We start from the raw sequence: 15664 nt of genomic DNA, 5'->3' as shown, positions 1-15664 counted from the left end.
CAAATGACCAGTCAGGGAAGATGGTGAGGTGAGAGAAAGAGGTTTGGCTACAATCCACTTTTAAGAAACCCTCAGGTGTGGAAAGCGAAATCTACCCCCCCACCCCCCGCTGTCAAGTCTGAAAACCCTTAGATACTGAATATCAGGGAAGCGAGGGGTCCAGGGTCAGAAAGCCAGAGGCCTTGTGTCCAGCGCTGGCCTCTGCTGCAGGGACCACTCCCGGGATGGCCTTGAGCCTTACTAATCCTAGGGCTGCCCTGTTAAACTAGCTGGAAGAAGCTGTCCTATGTTGAGGGGCTAGTCAGAGAGGCATCTCTGGGCTCAGCAATTACCTTCCAGAGGTCTGAGGTCTATGCGTTTTCTGCTGTTGCAACAGCAGCATCTCTTCAGCTCAATGCGGGGAGGGGGAGGAGGGGAGAGTGGAAAATGAAATAAAGGCTGGTACCTGCATTCAGTTCCAGCTCTTTCTCCCTTCATACGGACATCGCAGCTCTGCAAAAAGAATGCTCGCAAGCCCAGCCCGCCCTAGCTTTGTCAAACTAGAAATCAAGTCCTACGTCAAACATCAATTGAGTAGCACCTTCCTCTTTGCATCTTGCCCACTCCCCCAACCTTTTTTCTCCTACAAACCATGAAACCCCCAAGCTCTGATTAAAATGCTCCTTGGCGATTCTCCCTCTCGCCATTCTAGGATCTGTCCAAGGTGCTGAATTGATTACCTGGCTATGCGTGGAGTAGGTTTATACAATAAACTTTTGCATCTAACGAGCCTCCCCTAACTAGTCTCCCCCCCTCTACACACACTTATCCTGGGCTAGAGACTTCTGACACCATTTTTTATTTTCAGGAAGCTATGCCCTACTGAAGCTGTGGATAACAGGTCACAGTTAGGGACCACAAGTGGAAACTGGATTGGAAATCAGTGAATGAGTGATAGAACCCATTCTACCAACTGTCTATGTAGTTTTGGGCAAGCCACCTTACCTCTCTGGGCCTCAGTTTTCTCATCTAAAGTGAAGAAATGGTGCTGAGAGATCATCTAGTCCAACCATTGTAACTTGAAAGTTGTTATTTTGTGAACTCACTTTATTTTATTGTGCTTCAGAAGCAGGGTTTTCATCACTACATTGCTTTCTTATCACCGACCTCTCCGACCCAGTCCAACATTTCTGACCTGATAGTTTTTTTTCTTACAGGATGAAAGATGGGATTACCTTTAATGCAGTTTGCTCAATCAGGCAGTACATATTCCTAGAATATTAGATGGCTGACACTAATAGAAGGTTTAACACACTTACTTAGCATTCCAAAAGCTTTTCAGCCTTGTCCCCATTTCAGTGGCATGTTATGAAGCTGTTTCCTGTGAGAAATAAATTTTCAGGTAATGAGTATTAATTGCCAGAAGAATACATAACACTCTATGTTATATTTTATGTAATTCTCTAGAAACCAGTAAGCCCTCATAGAAGATCCATGTCTGAGTGAAGTCAAACTTAGTTGTTCATTCAACAGTAAGTTGCATGTGACATTAAAGCTGAGGCTACCAGACACTCTGTTTTGACTAAATTGACTCATCTGGCTGAATTCCAGGTCATTTCAAGAAAACAGTTGTATTTTTTTTTCCACACTGGAGTGATCAGTTGTTGAAATCAATATGTGATTTTCATATGTGAGCAGACACTTATGTGGTACAGGTGTTGTACTCATCAAGACTTGATAAGGAATTTGAACTTTGAACAGTTTGAAGTTTATAATGTGGCAGCAAAATATCCCTCTGTTTATTTGCATCACTGTCTCTTGACATACTTTAGTTTCTGATGGCAATCTATTTCTTGTGCAATGGGCACACGCTAAGCTATGTTTATGGGGTTTATACAGTAAATAAGGAAAGCTATTCTGTCTTCCTTGTAGTATGCCAGGCCTAACAGAGATATTGGTTAACCTCTAAGACTAATTAAGAGTAAGTCAAGGGGCAGCTTGGTGTCACGGTGGGTAGAGCACTGGCCCTGGAGTTAGGAGGACCTGAGTTCAAATCCAGTCTCAGACCAGATACTTAACACTTACTAGCTGTGTGACCCTAGGCAAGTCACTTAACCCCAATTGCCTTGCAAAAAAAGAGAATAAATCAATCAGTTAGTATTTTTAAGTGCCTACTATGTGCCAGGCATTATGCTAAGCACTAGGAGATATGTATATGTACAGTCATGAAAAACAGTTGAAAGAGATGAAAGAGTATACTTTAGAGATGAGAGATTATTAGTACAAGCACATTTAGAAAAAAATGGATTTAATAATGGAGGCACACAGGTTAGGCATTAACAATAATTTTATCATGGTTAAGTATTGAGACCCCGAAGCAGTCTGCTAAAGGAAACTGTGAAATATCCTTTTGGGAAGATATGGAGGGGAAAGCCCATGAGCTTTGTCTTCTACAGGCTAAACATTCCCACTTCCTTCAACTGATGATCATATGACATGGGCTCAAGGCCTTTCATAGTTCTGGATTTTTCAATAGTCCCGGGAAGGGGTGATGAAGATCTGGACTAAGGTTTGAGTGAAGAGAAGGGGATAGATAGTAGAAGTATTATAGTAATAAAACCCACAGGACTTAGAAACGTGTTACTCTTATGGGTTAAGTGAACATATAAAGGATGATTCCTAGGTTACAAACTTGGGTGACTGGAAGAATCATGCTGTTCTCTAGCTTCTCAGCACCTTCTTAAACAGTGACACCCAAAATTGAACACAAGTCAGATGTGATGTAATCAGGGCAGAGTAGAAGGATAATAACCTCCTTATTGCTGGAATTTATGCTTTTCCATGTAGCCCAATGATCTCTTTATTGGTAAATTCAGGAGCCTTGTCTTAGTTCTTATCCCTGCTGACCTGTGAAGGTTTAAGCAGTGTTGACTACACCACTGAGATATTTTTTCCAAGGAGGAGAGAATGTCTTGAATGAGGTGTAGTCAACAGTAGGTTTGTGTGATGCTGCACTGTTACTATTTTCTGCCTTCCAAAAAGTGGCTCCAATGGCCTTCTCATTCCACACCTAGCTCTATACTAGTACTCTGGGCTTCTTGCCCATTTCAAGTTTGAAAATAGATTAAGATTGTTTAGATCCCAAATGCTGCCAGTCATTCTCTTTACCAGATAAAAAGGCAACTTCCTCACACTCTCCTATTTCTTCTATCACCTGCCACAAGGTCTTGGCTCACAGTTGGGCACCCAGGAAACTCAGCAGGAAGTGAGAACACCATAATTCAATTAGATTTTCCAACACTTTGCCCAGGTTGGATGACTGATTTGCATGTTAGAACTAAAATGGACTCCACTAGAGTTTCCTTTGACTTCATCCTGCCCAAGCATAGCCATCTTCTCAGTCTCCTTAGAAGGATTCATGTCTTACCTCCCATGTGTAGCGTGTCATATCTCCAAGAGTTCTGTCCTTGGTCTCTTTAAGATCTCATCAACTCCTCTGGATTCAACTGTCAGTTCTATTCAGATGATTCCCAAACCTAATATGTAGTCCTTATTCTCTCTCCTGAACACTAGGCTAAATTCAGGCATCTTCAACTGCCTATTGGATTATCTTCACCTGGATGTCCTATAGGTGTCTCAAATTTAATATGTCTAAAACTAAATATATTATGTTTCACTCCCTAAACCCACTCTTCCTCCTTATTTCTTTTGAGGGAATCATGATTCTTCCAGTCACCCGAGTTTGTAACCTAGGAATCATCCTTTACATGCTCACTTACCCCATAAGAGTAACAAGTTTCTAAGTCCTGTGGGTTTTATTACCATAATACTTCTTCTATCTGTCCCCTTCTCTTCACTCAAATCTTAGTCCAGACCTTCATCACCCCTTCCTGGGACTATTGAAAAAGCCTCCTAGTTTTCTTTTCCCTTTACCTAAATCCAGCCTCTAACCTCTCCAATCCATTCTCCACACAACTGATGAACTGACATGAATAAAGCCCAGGTTTGGCCATGTCATGCTAGCTCAAGAAGCTTTTGTGTCTCCTTATTGCCTCTAATTTAAAATACAAATCTCCCTTGTTGGCATTTAAAGCCCTTCATGATTTGATTCTAGCCTATTTTCCCAGGAGGATTACACATGAATCCTCCTCATGTATTTTGAACTCCAGCCAAGCAGGCCAATTGTTATTCCCCATATATTACATTGAATATCCTACCTCCACACCTTTGGAAAGTGGGGCAGTTACCACAAAGTTGGAGGGCAAATGTCCCTGTTTTGGTTTTTTTGTTTTGTTTAGTTCTGTTTTTTGAAGGAAGAGAACAGAGTATGCAAAAAAATGCCAGTGTGCTTGACTGGGAAAATTGGTAACCCTGGGGAAATTCTAGAACATTCTTAAAGAAATGGTTAGTGATCATTTAGGGAAGGGAAGAGAACATGCATTCCTATAGCACCTACTGTGTGTCAGTTAGAAAAGGTAGTGGCACTTACAAGTCAGGACAGCTTCATCAAGAATAGATCATGCCAGGGGGAGCTAGGTGGCACAGTGGATAGAGCACTGGCCCTGGAGTCAGAAGGACCTGAATTCAAATCTGGCCTCAGATACAACTCTTACTAGCTGTGTGACCCTGGGCAAGTCACTTAACCCCATTGCCTAGCCCCCCCCCCCAAAAAAAGAATAGATCATGTCAGACTGACCTTATTTCCGTTTTTGACAGGGTTATTAAACTGTTGGATAAGAAGAATACTGTAGATAAAATTTACCAAGATTTTAGCAAGGCATTTGATAAAGTAACATTCTATTCTTGTGGAGGAAAGGGATAGATGTGAACTGATGATGAAAGTAGATGGATTCTGCACTGTTTGGCCAAACTTCAAGCCTAATCATTAATGGTTCAATGTCCACTTTGCCAGAGATCTCTAACTGCATACCCCAGGAATTCATACTTGGGTCCATGCTGCTTAATATTTTTATCACTGACTTGGCTAAAGGCATAGATGGAATGTTCATTAAGTGTGCAGATAACACACAGTATGAAGGGACAGCATACACAATGGGGAAAAAAATCTAAATCTCTAAAGATCATGATAGGTTTAAATTTCATGAGATTAGATCTCATTTTTTTTTTGTTTGTTTTTTAGGCAATTGGGGTTAAGTGACTTGTTCAGGGTCACACAGCTAGTAAGTGTCAAGTGTTCAGTCTGAGGCTGGATTTGGACTAGGTTCTTCTGACTTTAGGGTCAGTGCTCTATCCACTGTGACACCTAGCTGCCCCTCGAACTCATTGTTAAAGGAGTTCTATAATTCAATAAATCTTAGAAGACTTTAAAATGAAAGAAAAAAAGTCAAATGAATTGCCTAAGATCACACAGACAGTTAATGAACTGTTCTGGGGGAGAGCCAGGAGTAGAACCCAGGTTTCCTGAAGGCCAACATACTTATCTTTTCAAGTTTCTTTAAGAAACTGGAAAAGCAGTGACATATCTAGGAGTGTTAGGACCCTAAGCTATTATTCAGGTAGCTGAATTTATCCTCTTTATCCTTCAACTGCAAAATAAGCAATTGTTTAGCCCCTTCCCTCCTCTTTTTGACACATAGGATTTTCTTGGATAGTATTTACAGCAATAGAGAGGGTCAGGGCCATGAAGACAGAAAAGAGGCCATTGGCAAGAATTGACCTATTTTCCATTTCGTTTGTGCTTTCCTCATGCAGATGAGCCACGATAGCATGTAAATTTCCACAAGCTAACTGGTTTTTAGCTAAGGAGGCATCATAGGAATTTTAGTTGGCATTACTGCATTCATACATAGTAATTATAGACTTTGGTTCTTCAATGGAGCCATGACCTCATTAATGGGGGAATGCATGGTAGATTGCAAGAACTTTGGGAGGGTAAGGACTGTTTCTGAAGGATAACTAGGGGTTTGTATTTGTAGTAGGAGGATTTGCTGTCTTTTTATGTTCATGAAAAACAGCAAGCTTCTGATGTATCATTCACGCCACCTGGTCATGTTATTCTGGATATGCTGTAGGTGCTAAATTTTTACCAGTCCACTGTGATGTGTTACATAGTTATTACAATTTCCTTGCAAAATCTGTATTGTTCAATAAATCCAGACTCTTTAAGAATAATCTTTCTTTAATTTCTGGTGACAATGACCTGATGCTGAATTGCAATTCCATGATGAGTCTGCATGACTCAGCCATTCGATTGATGCTTCTTTGTCAACATATCATTGGTTGAGTTCATGTCATTGCAGCTTATGGAAGATCTTTTGATCCAATTCTTGATCCTAGCCGTCCTCCATCCCAGAGGAAACTACTTGCAATTACATTTAGAAATCTAATGGTAGATTGTCAGCATTTACAATTGCTCAATCTGCTAAATAAAGTCTATTTACTCCTGAAGTTCCTCTGTAAATTTGAAAACTTTATCATGGGTTCTGAGAAAAAATAATCAATCCTCTTCTTCCTTTTTGATAAAAAAAAGTGTTAATCGCTCTCTAATTGCCTTAGTGTAATGAGCTCTCTATTTTGTAAAAATTGGAGTTTTTGTGGGGATACTTTGAAAATCTATTGAGCATTTTACTCTTGCAAAAATTGATGTCAAGACTAGTACTGCATATATGTTAATTGTTTAAAATGTGCTCTTCCCATTGAATCTTGATTTTAGGATTCTGGTAAGTCTTTTGATGTATACAACTTTTCTCCCCGATAGCTTTATGCTTAATGGCTAGAGAAGAACAAGTTATTTGTAAGCATTCTTTTTATCTGTTGGTTGTATTTGATTTCCAGATTCAAGCTCAGAACCTTTAGTCTTTATCTTTCCTTGGTGTACATTAAGAATTTTATATTTATCAAATCCAAATTATAGTTTGATATGATTGGATAAAAATTCTATGAGAAGAAGAAGCTGTTTCAGGCATTTTCCCACAGTGGAGTCATATGACTTGATGCTATCCATGTATATCAAATGATTTATATGGTGATTTGGTATAACTACTTCCTTAACTTATAATCCATATTCAGTTCTTTGGAGGAGAGATGATAATGGATTCAAAGACAGGCAGAACCATAATGAGTTTAAACTTTCTCCTTGAATGATGCTCTGTTTTGTGTCACAGGTTCATGGGTATAAAGCTGGAAGGAACCTTGGTCATCAAATCTACCCCCACCCCCATTTAATAGACAGAGAAATTGTGGCTGAGAGAAGTGAAGTGATTTGTCCAGAGTCACATAGCTGGTTGATGCGTGAGGCATAATCAAACTCAGATATCACTGATTCTAATTCCAGGACTCTATCCACTATACTTGTCCTTGACATTGTTGTGTTGTTCTTGACATTGCATTGGTGACATGCTTGAAATAGAAGACAGTTTTCCACATGGACATCAAATACTTTAGTGTTCTCATTACACTTAGGTCTATTTTATTTAAATGATTAATCTATTAAACTTAAACCTGCATTTAGACTTTCAAAGGCTTTGCAATTATCAATAAAGGCAATATGAATATTGTGCTACTTTGGGGCATCTTTTTCCACAATTACCAAATGGATAGTGAGTTGCTCTTTATATTTCTAGGACTTTTTAGTATACTTTTTTTTTTTTTTGGTCCTCAGCCAATATTTTGTTTTCTTGTTTATAGATTGTTGTGAATACTAAAAGCTGTGAATCGGTTGTAAAGGCAGCTAGGTGGTACAATGGATAGAGCACCAGGCCTGGGGTCAGCAAAATCTTAGTTCACATCTAGCTTCAGACACTTAAAGCTATGTGACCCGGGGCAAATCACCTAACCGCTATTTGCCTCAATTTCCTCATCTGTAAAATGGGGATAATAATAGCACCTACTTCCCAGGGTTATTGAGAGGATCAAATGAGATAATAATTGTAAATCGTTTAGCACAATACCTGGAACATAGTAAGTGTTATATAAACATTAGCTATTATTGTTGTTGTTATTATTATCCTAAAGTACACAAACCTATAATTGGCCTATATTCAGGGGGGACTCATCTTTTGTTATTGTATACATGATGCTTTTTGTTAAAAAAAAAAAAGGTTGTATCCATTTTGCGTCTTAGGGGAAGCTGAGTTATTCGAGTACTATTGTGAAACATTTGAGCCAATAGTCGTGAATCTTACTGATCATTGCTACTTTTTAGTTTTGCAAAAAAGTTGCATTAACTTCCCTTGATACAACTTTTATGTTGTACATTACATCAATGGTGCACAATTTTCTCTTTTGCTTTTGTCCAACTTGCTTTTTTGGTTGTTTTGTGCTTATTGAGACCATATAAATAATCAGATTTTTCCACATCCTTCTTCTTTGGGAATCTTCTCCTGGATTCTCAAGCTGCTGTAGTAAAGACTGAGGTTGAATTGTGTATTTTGTTATTTGCATTGCATTAACTCCTTATTGCCTTACATTTTGACTTTCAGTTGATCATAGATTTAGAACTAGAAGGGACTTGAAAGCCAAGTACTCTAATCCCTTCCCTTTTATGAATGTAACCATTGCCTCAAAGGTCCATTTACATCAGACTATCCTCTTTGGTGGAGATGCTCCAAACCTACTTGGTTGAGAGAACAGAGTTGGTGAGAGCTTGAGGGGAGAAATCTTAGTCTTCTGACTTCCAGGTTTTAGAAAGAAGACATATGAGTCCAGGCTCCTTTCAGGTCCCTGAAGGGAGAGAAAGCCTGTGGGAAGAAGCCAAAGTGTAGAGTAGCCAGCACTTCTAAGGAAAATGAGGCCTAAAGAGATTAAGTAATTTGCCCATAGATAAATAGTAAGTGGCAGAGCAGGGACTTGAACATAGGTCATCTGACTCCAAATTCACACATTTTCTACTTTCCACGCTTCTGATATACTTTTGTTTCCCAGTTCCATTCTTCCATTCTTCACGTTTCTCTCTCTCTCTCTCTCTCTCTCTCTTATTATTTTGAGTGATATGGTATCCAAGTTTTTTATTACATGCTCCAGCTAGATATTGATATTCAGATCAACTGAAAGTCATAATGTAATTTTCTAATGTCTTTCTGCAGGTCTTCAATAGCTTTCTCAGGTCACTTCTCCCATGGTGGTATTTGATACCTGTCCTTGGGGATATTCCTTGATAACTTCATCTTCCTTAAATTTTTTAAACTAATATATTTTTAATTAACAAGCATTTATTTTCTCTCTCTTATAGCTCCCTGTTCCCCCAAATTAAAAAAAAAGTCCTTGTAACAAATACACATGATTAAGCAAAACAAATTCCCATATTGGTCATGTCTAGAAATGGAGGTCTCATTCTTTATATTCAGTCAACACCTGTCTATCAGGAATGGGTTGCATGCTTCTTCATCATCGTAAGCTCTCTGGAATCAAGGTAGTCACTCACTGCATTGCTCAGAATTCTAATTAAGTCTTTCAAAGTTGTTCATTTTTATAGCATTGTTTTTATATACAGTGTTCTCTTACTTCCACTATTTCCCTCTTCATCATTTTATGTGAGCTTCCCCAGGTTTCTCTGAAACCATCTGTTGCATCATTTTTTATGGTACAAAAATAATCTATTACATTCATGTGCCGTCATTGGTTCAGCCATTCTCCAATTGCTGGATATCCCCTTAGTTTTCAGTTCTTTGTCCCTATCGAAATTGCTGCTCTAAGTATTTTTGTACATATGGATTCTTTCCTCTTTCTTTGATCTCTTTGTGGTGTAGGCCTCCTAGTGATATCGTGGGCCAAAGGGTGTACACAGGCTAGTGACTTTAGGGGGATAGTTCCAAATTGCTTTCCAGAATGCTGGACCAAATCCCTAGCTCCAACTTTCTTCTATGGCTCTTTTCATGTCAGTAGTTGCAACAGATATAATTATGTGGAGGTTTGGGAGTATTTTTACACTTTCTGTCAAATACTGTGGAAGAATATGTTCATTCATAATGGTTATGGCAAATGCTAGCTTTATTAATAACTCTGTTTTGGTATCATTGGTATATTAGTTGGATTCTTGCCATCAAACTCAAAAAAGGCTTTTAAAAATTCCAATCTAAATAAGTGTACCAATCAGCATCATAGGAGACATTGGTTTTATTTTAAGTAGAGGTTCTGGAATTTGTGTTAACTGAAGATTTTAAATGAACTCAGGTTCATCAATTTTTCCCTCTTCATATTTCTGTTCTAATTCCTTGATTTCAGCTTTTATTTTAACGAATCAAGGTTTGGAGATTGTTGTTTCTCATGATTATCTGCATTGATCTTCAATACACATTTGTGTAACCTGGAGATAAGCACATTGTTGACAAAAAGCACTATGAAGCCGTTGCTCATAACTCTAAGACATTTCCAATTATGATATGTTACTGGAGCATAATGAAAGTTTTCATGTTGTCATCCAATTAATATGCATTTGTGGTTTGTCCATTTTAGAGTTCAATGCTATCTGCACTGAAGCATTTCCAGCAGGTATTTCTAATTTGTTTTGTATTATTTTGCCTTCTTGTGATATCAGAACATGAAGGAGCACTTTGCTCTGTAGTCCTCTTTGTTAAATTAATCATCACAATAAGGCCAGCCTGCACCTTATGCCACTATATGTATTTTTACGATTCATAGGAGCAGTTTCAACACAGCAGCTGACATGCTAGTCCAATCAGTGGTATCATCAGAATCAGGCTGACCAGAATTTTATGAAGAATGGATTGTCTGGGCCATTCTTGGTAGAGTGAAAGGAAATGATGAAGATGAGATCTCAATTTACTTATCTTTAAAATGAAGGGGTAGGGGAGTAGCTGATCTTAAAATAGTCTTCCAGTCCCCAGATCTACAACTCTTTACTGTGGTTAGATTATGATACTTCACTGAGTTACCCATATGGTATTTAAGCAACATCACTACTGATTGATTTCCTAGTAACCTCCCTTGAGCAACATGCTACCTCATATCACTAAGTTCATAAGGGAGAATTTGCCTAAAACATAAATACCAAAATATACAGAAAGAATGAGAACTCTCCCATCACTCCCAGCTCCTAGTCACCCTGGCCCTGAAGAGAAAAATAAACATATACAGAACCAACCAGAAAGGAGGAAATTGTTAAGAAAGAAGAACCAGAGGTCAGAGGACTAGCAATGGTCATCAAAGTGATGAACTATGTTAAAAATGCTGACCTCAAATCAACACTGTCATCTATATATAGATGAGTAGGAAGGATTGCATGGTACCTTTCTCAAAGGTTTAATGTATTTCACATTGAAAATAGAAAATTATTCCTATAGAGAAAGTATTGTTTAGGAATCAAACTTTTCTTTTTCTTTCTGGTTTGTTGTTTTTTTTTTTGGTGAGGCAATCGGGATTAAGTGACTTGCCCAAGGTCACACAGATAGTACGTATCAAGTGTTTGGTCTGAGGCCACGATTTGAACTTAGGTCCTCCTGACTTCAGGGCCGGTGCTCTATCCACTGCACCACCTAGCTGCCCAGAATCAAACTTTTCAATTTGGAAGCAGCATGGCATAGAGGTTAGAAAGCTGCCCTTGAAGCCAGGAAGTCTTGGGCTTAAGTTCTGCTTGTGATAGATACTGACCATATGATCCTGTTGTCATTTAATCTCTCAAGTGTTCTAGGAAACTCTCTAAGACTCTAAACTGCAGGAAAGTTGCTGACTTCCATTAGGAGGAGTTTTCTCATCTCTCATCCAATTTTCCCAGTAGGTTTTTTTCTTTCTTTAATCAAATAATGGGTCCTTATCCCAATAGCTGGGGACTATGTGTTTACTGAACACTAGGCAACCAGCTCATTTGCTTCTGAATGTTGTGTACCTAATCTGTTCCACTGATTAAGCTCTTTATTTTCTAACCAACACTTAATTGTTTTGAGAATTAATGCTTTTTGAAGGTTTTGAAATCTGACACTGGTAGGCTCCCTTCATTCCCACTTATTTTTTTCATTATTTCCCTTGAGATTCTTGACTTCTGGTGTTTCCATATGAATTTCATTTTTCTTTTTTCTAGTTCTACAAATTAATCCTTTGGTGGTCTGATTGGCATGGCATTGAATAAGTAAGTTAATTTAGGTAGTATTGCAATTTTTATTTTATTGATTCAGGCCTAAATAATTGAAGAAATATTAATAGCTCATGGGTAGGCTGCCTTTATCTCTTTAAATAGTGGTTTGTGGTTGTATTTATATAGTTCTTGTGTGTATTTGTCAATAGATTCCCAATTACTTAGTGTATTCTTTTTTTATTTATTTAGTATATTCTATAGTTACTTTAAATGCAAGTTCTCTTTCTATACTTTCCTGCTGAATTTTACTAATATTATATAGAAATGCTGATGATTTCTTTGGATTTGTGCTATATCCTGTAAGTTTGCTGAAGTTACTGTTTTAATTTTTTAGTTACTTCTCTAGAGTTAAGTACAGCATCACATCATCTATAAAAAGTGGCAATCTCATTTCTTTTCATATGCTTATTCCCTCAATTTCCTTTTCTTGTATTATTGCAAAAGATAGCATTTCAAGTGTTATGTCAAATAGAAATAGTGACAATTTTACCTCCAATTTAATTGGAAAAGATTCTTTTTTATCTCATTATGTACAACTTTAGCCCTTGGTTTTAGATATATACTATTTATCATGTTAAGGAAAAGTCTATTTATTGCTACATTGTGTAGTGTTTATAAAAAATAACAGAAATGGATGTTGTATTTTGTTAAAAGCTTTTGCTGTATCTGTTCATAAAATCACTTGATTTTTGTTGTTTTGGTTATTAATATGGTTAAGTAAGTTTATAGTTTTACTATAATAAACCAACTCTTTATTCTAGGTATAAATTCAACTTGATCATAGTGTACAATTTTTGCGATATGTTGTCATGTCCTTTGCCAATATTTTATTTAAAATTTTTGCATTGCTCTTCATTAGGGATATTGGTCTAGTTTCCTTTTTATTTTTGGACTCTCTGGCTGATATATTAAGGCTTTATTTGTGTCATAGAAGGAATTTGGTAGGATCCATTCCTTTGCTATTTTTTCAAATAGTTTATGCAATATTGGAATTAATTGTTCTTTGAAAGTTTTATAGAATTTACTAGTGAATCCATCTGGTCCTGGGTTGTTGTGTTTTTTTTTTTCTTTGAGAGGTCATGCATGCCTTATTCAATTTCTTCCTCTGAGATCTGTCAATTTGGGTATTTTAAATTTTTGTAAATACTAATTTTATCATTTAAACTATTGGACTTATTGGCAAAGAGTAAGGCAAAATAGTTCCTAATAATAATTTCTTCATCATTTCTTGTGAATTATCCATTTTCATTTTTGAATACTAGTAATTTGGTTTTCCACTTTCTTTTTAATCATTTTAGTTCATGGTCTATCTATTTTATGATTTTTTTTTTTTTGGTGAGGCAATTGGGGTTAAGTGACTTGCCCAAGGTCACACAGCTAGTATGTGTCAAGTGTTTGGTCTGAGGCTGGATTTGAACTCAGGTCCTCCTGACTTCAGGGCCAGTGCTCTATCCACTGCACCACCTAGTATGATTTTTCTTTACTTAAAAAAAAAAAACCCTTTCCTTAGTTTATTTATCAATTTAGTGTATTTTTCTGTTTATTTTCAGTTTTGCTAATCCCTTGATTTTTAGGATTTCTATTTTACTGTTTAATTGAGGTTTTTTAATTGGTTAATTTTTAGGTTGTTTTTTTTTTCAGTTGCATGTCCAATTCATTGATCTGTGGTTTTTTCTTTTTTGTTAATTTTTTTTTTTTTAGGCAATTGGGATTAAGTGACTTGTCCAGGGTCACACAGCTAGTAAGTGTCAAGTGTTTGGTCTGAGGTCGGATTTGAACTCAGGTCCTCCTGACTTCAGGTCGGGTGCTCAATCCACTGTGCCACCTAGCTGCCCCTCTTTTTTGTTAATTGAAAATATTTAGAAATACAAATTTTTCTTTAAGGGTCACTTTGGTAGAATTCCAAAAAATTTTTGAGGTGGTGTGTCATTGTAATTATCTTTAAGAAAATTATCATTTCTATGATTTCTTCTTTTTTGCTAACAGTTCTTTAGGATTAAATTATTTTGCTTCCAGCTGTTTTTTAAAATTTTCCCAGTGGCCATTTAATATATTTTTATTGCATTATGGTCAGCTAATATTATGCTTAATATTTCTACTTTTCTCCATTGTTTTATGAGGTTTTAAAGTCTGACTACCTGGTCAATTTGTGTAAAATTACTATGAACAGCTGAAAATATGTATACTTTTAAAAAATTTCTATTCAATAATCACAAGAGGTCTATCATAACAAACTTTTCTAAAATTCTATACAAGTTCTTAACTTCTTGTTATTTTTCATTACATTTATCTAGGGCCAAAAGGGCTACATTTAGGTCCTCATATTAATAGTTTATTGTATATCTCTCTTTGTAATTAATTTAGCTTTTCTTTTAAATATTTAGATGCTCTATAGTTCAGTGCATATATGTTAAGTATTGAAATCAATTCATTGTCTATAGCTAGCGCCTTTGAGCAAAATGTAGTTTCCCTACCTCTGATTAAGTTTATTTCTGTTGTTGCCTTGTTTGAAATCATAATTGCTACCCCCTGCTTTTTTGTGTTCAGCTGAGGCATAATAGATTTTGCTCCAACCTGAACTCTCTGTGCATCTTTATATTTCATATATGTTTCACATATGTTGGATTTTGCTTTCTAATTCATACTGTTTCCTCTTCCATTTTTTGGATGAATCCATCCCATTCACATTCAGTTATGATAGCTAATTTCATCATACTTCCTCCGTCCTATTCTCTTATGCTTTTTTCCCCCTCTTTACTATGCACATACCCTTTATTATAAGTTCTTTCTCTTACTTTCCTCTTAACGATCCCTTCTCCAAACTTAGGGTTTTTTGCATAGGACTAATCCCTTCCTCAATCTACATTCTTATAATTCCTTTTCCCATTTTCCTTTTCCTTTCTGTATCCCTGTTGAGTTGAATTTATTCCTGTGCCAAACTGTGTGTGTGTGTGTGTGTGCGCACGCTCGAGAGTGCATATGTTCTTCTCTTGTCCAATTTAGATGAAAGTGAAGTTCAAGTGAAGCTGCTCCCTTCATTCAATCTACTTTCGTGTGTATGTCTACTTGCATAATCCAATTACATAAATTCCCTCATTTCACCTTTTGCATCTTCCCCTCTTTTCTTTCTTCTTTCAGCATCACAAAAACATAACATGGCCACCTCTAAGTTTTCTTTATTGTTTGATTATCTTTATGGCCTTGGATGACATTAGGATTCTGAAAGGACCCTTCTATCATCCCCCCCTCCATTAGAATGTAAACATTTCATTCTTATAAAGTCCTTTCCAATTTTTCACTTGTACTTACTTTCTTATTTTTCTCTTAATTCCTATATTCGTATCTCAGAGTTCCTTTTCAGCTCCAGTTTTTACATCAGGAACAGTTGAATGTCTATTTCATTGAAGATCTATTTTTTCCCTTGTAGGATTATGTTCAGTTTTCCTGGGTAAATTATTCCTTGTTGTAGACCTATATATTTTGGAATATCTTATTCCATGTTTTCAACTCCTTTATAGATTCAACTCCTGAGGCCTCAACATCAAAAATTAGCAAATAAAAAAAATTACAAAGACTTTTATGTTGCTAGGGATGACCGGAACTCAAAACTACCTACAGTCAAAGAATTTGCTTAAA

Source organism: Vombatus ursinus, unplaced genomic scaffold (assembly GCF_900497805.2).
Source record: "Vombatus ursinus unplaced genomic scaffold, bare-nosed wombat genome assembly UNPS02014852.1, whole genome shotgun sequence".
NCBI classification, from domain to species: domain Eukaryota; kingdom Metazoa; phylum Chordata; class Mammalia; order Diprotodontia; family Vombatidae; genus Vombatus; species Vombatus ursinus.
The sequence above is the reverse complement of the archived record's forward strand: the minus strand, read 5'-3'. Positions refer to the sequence as shown.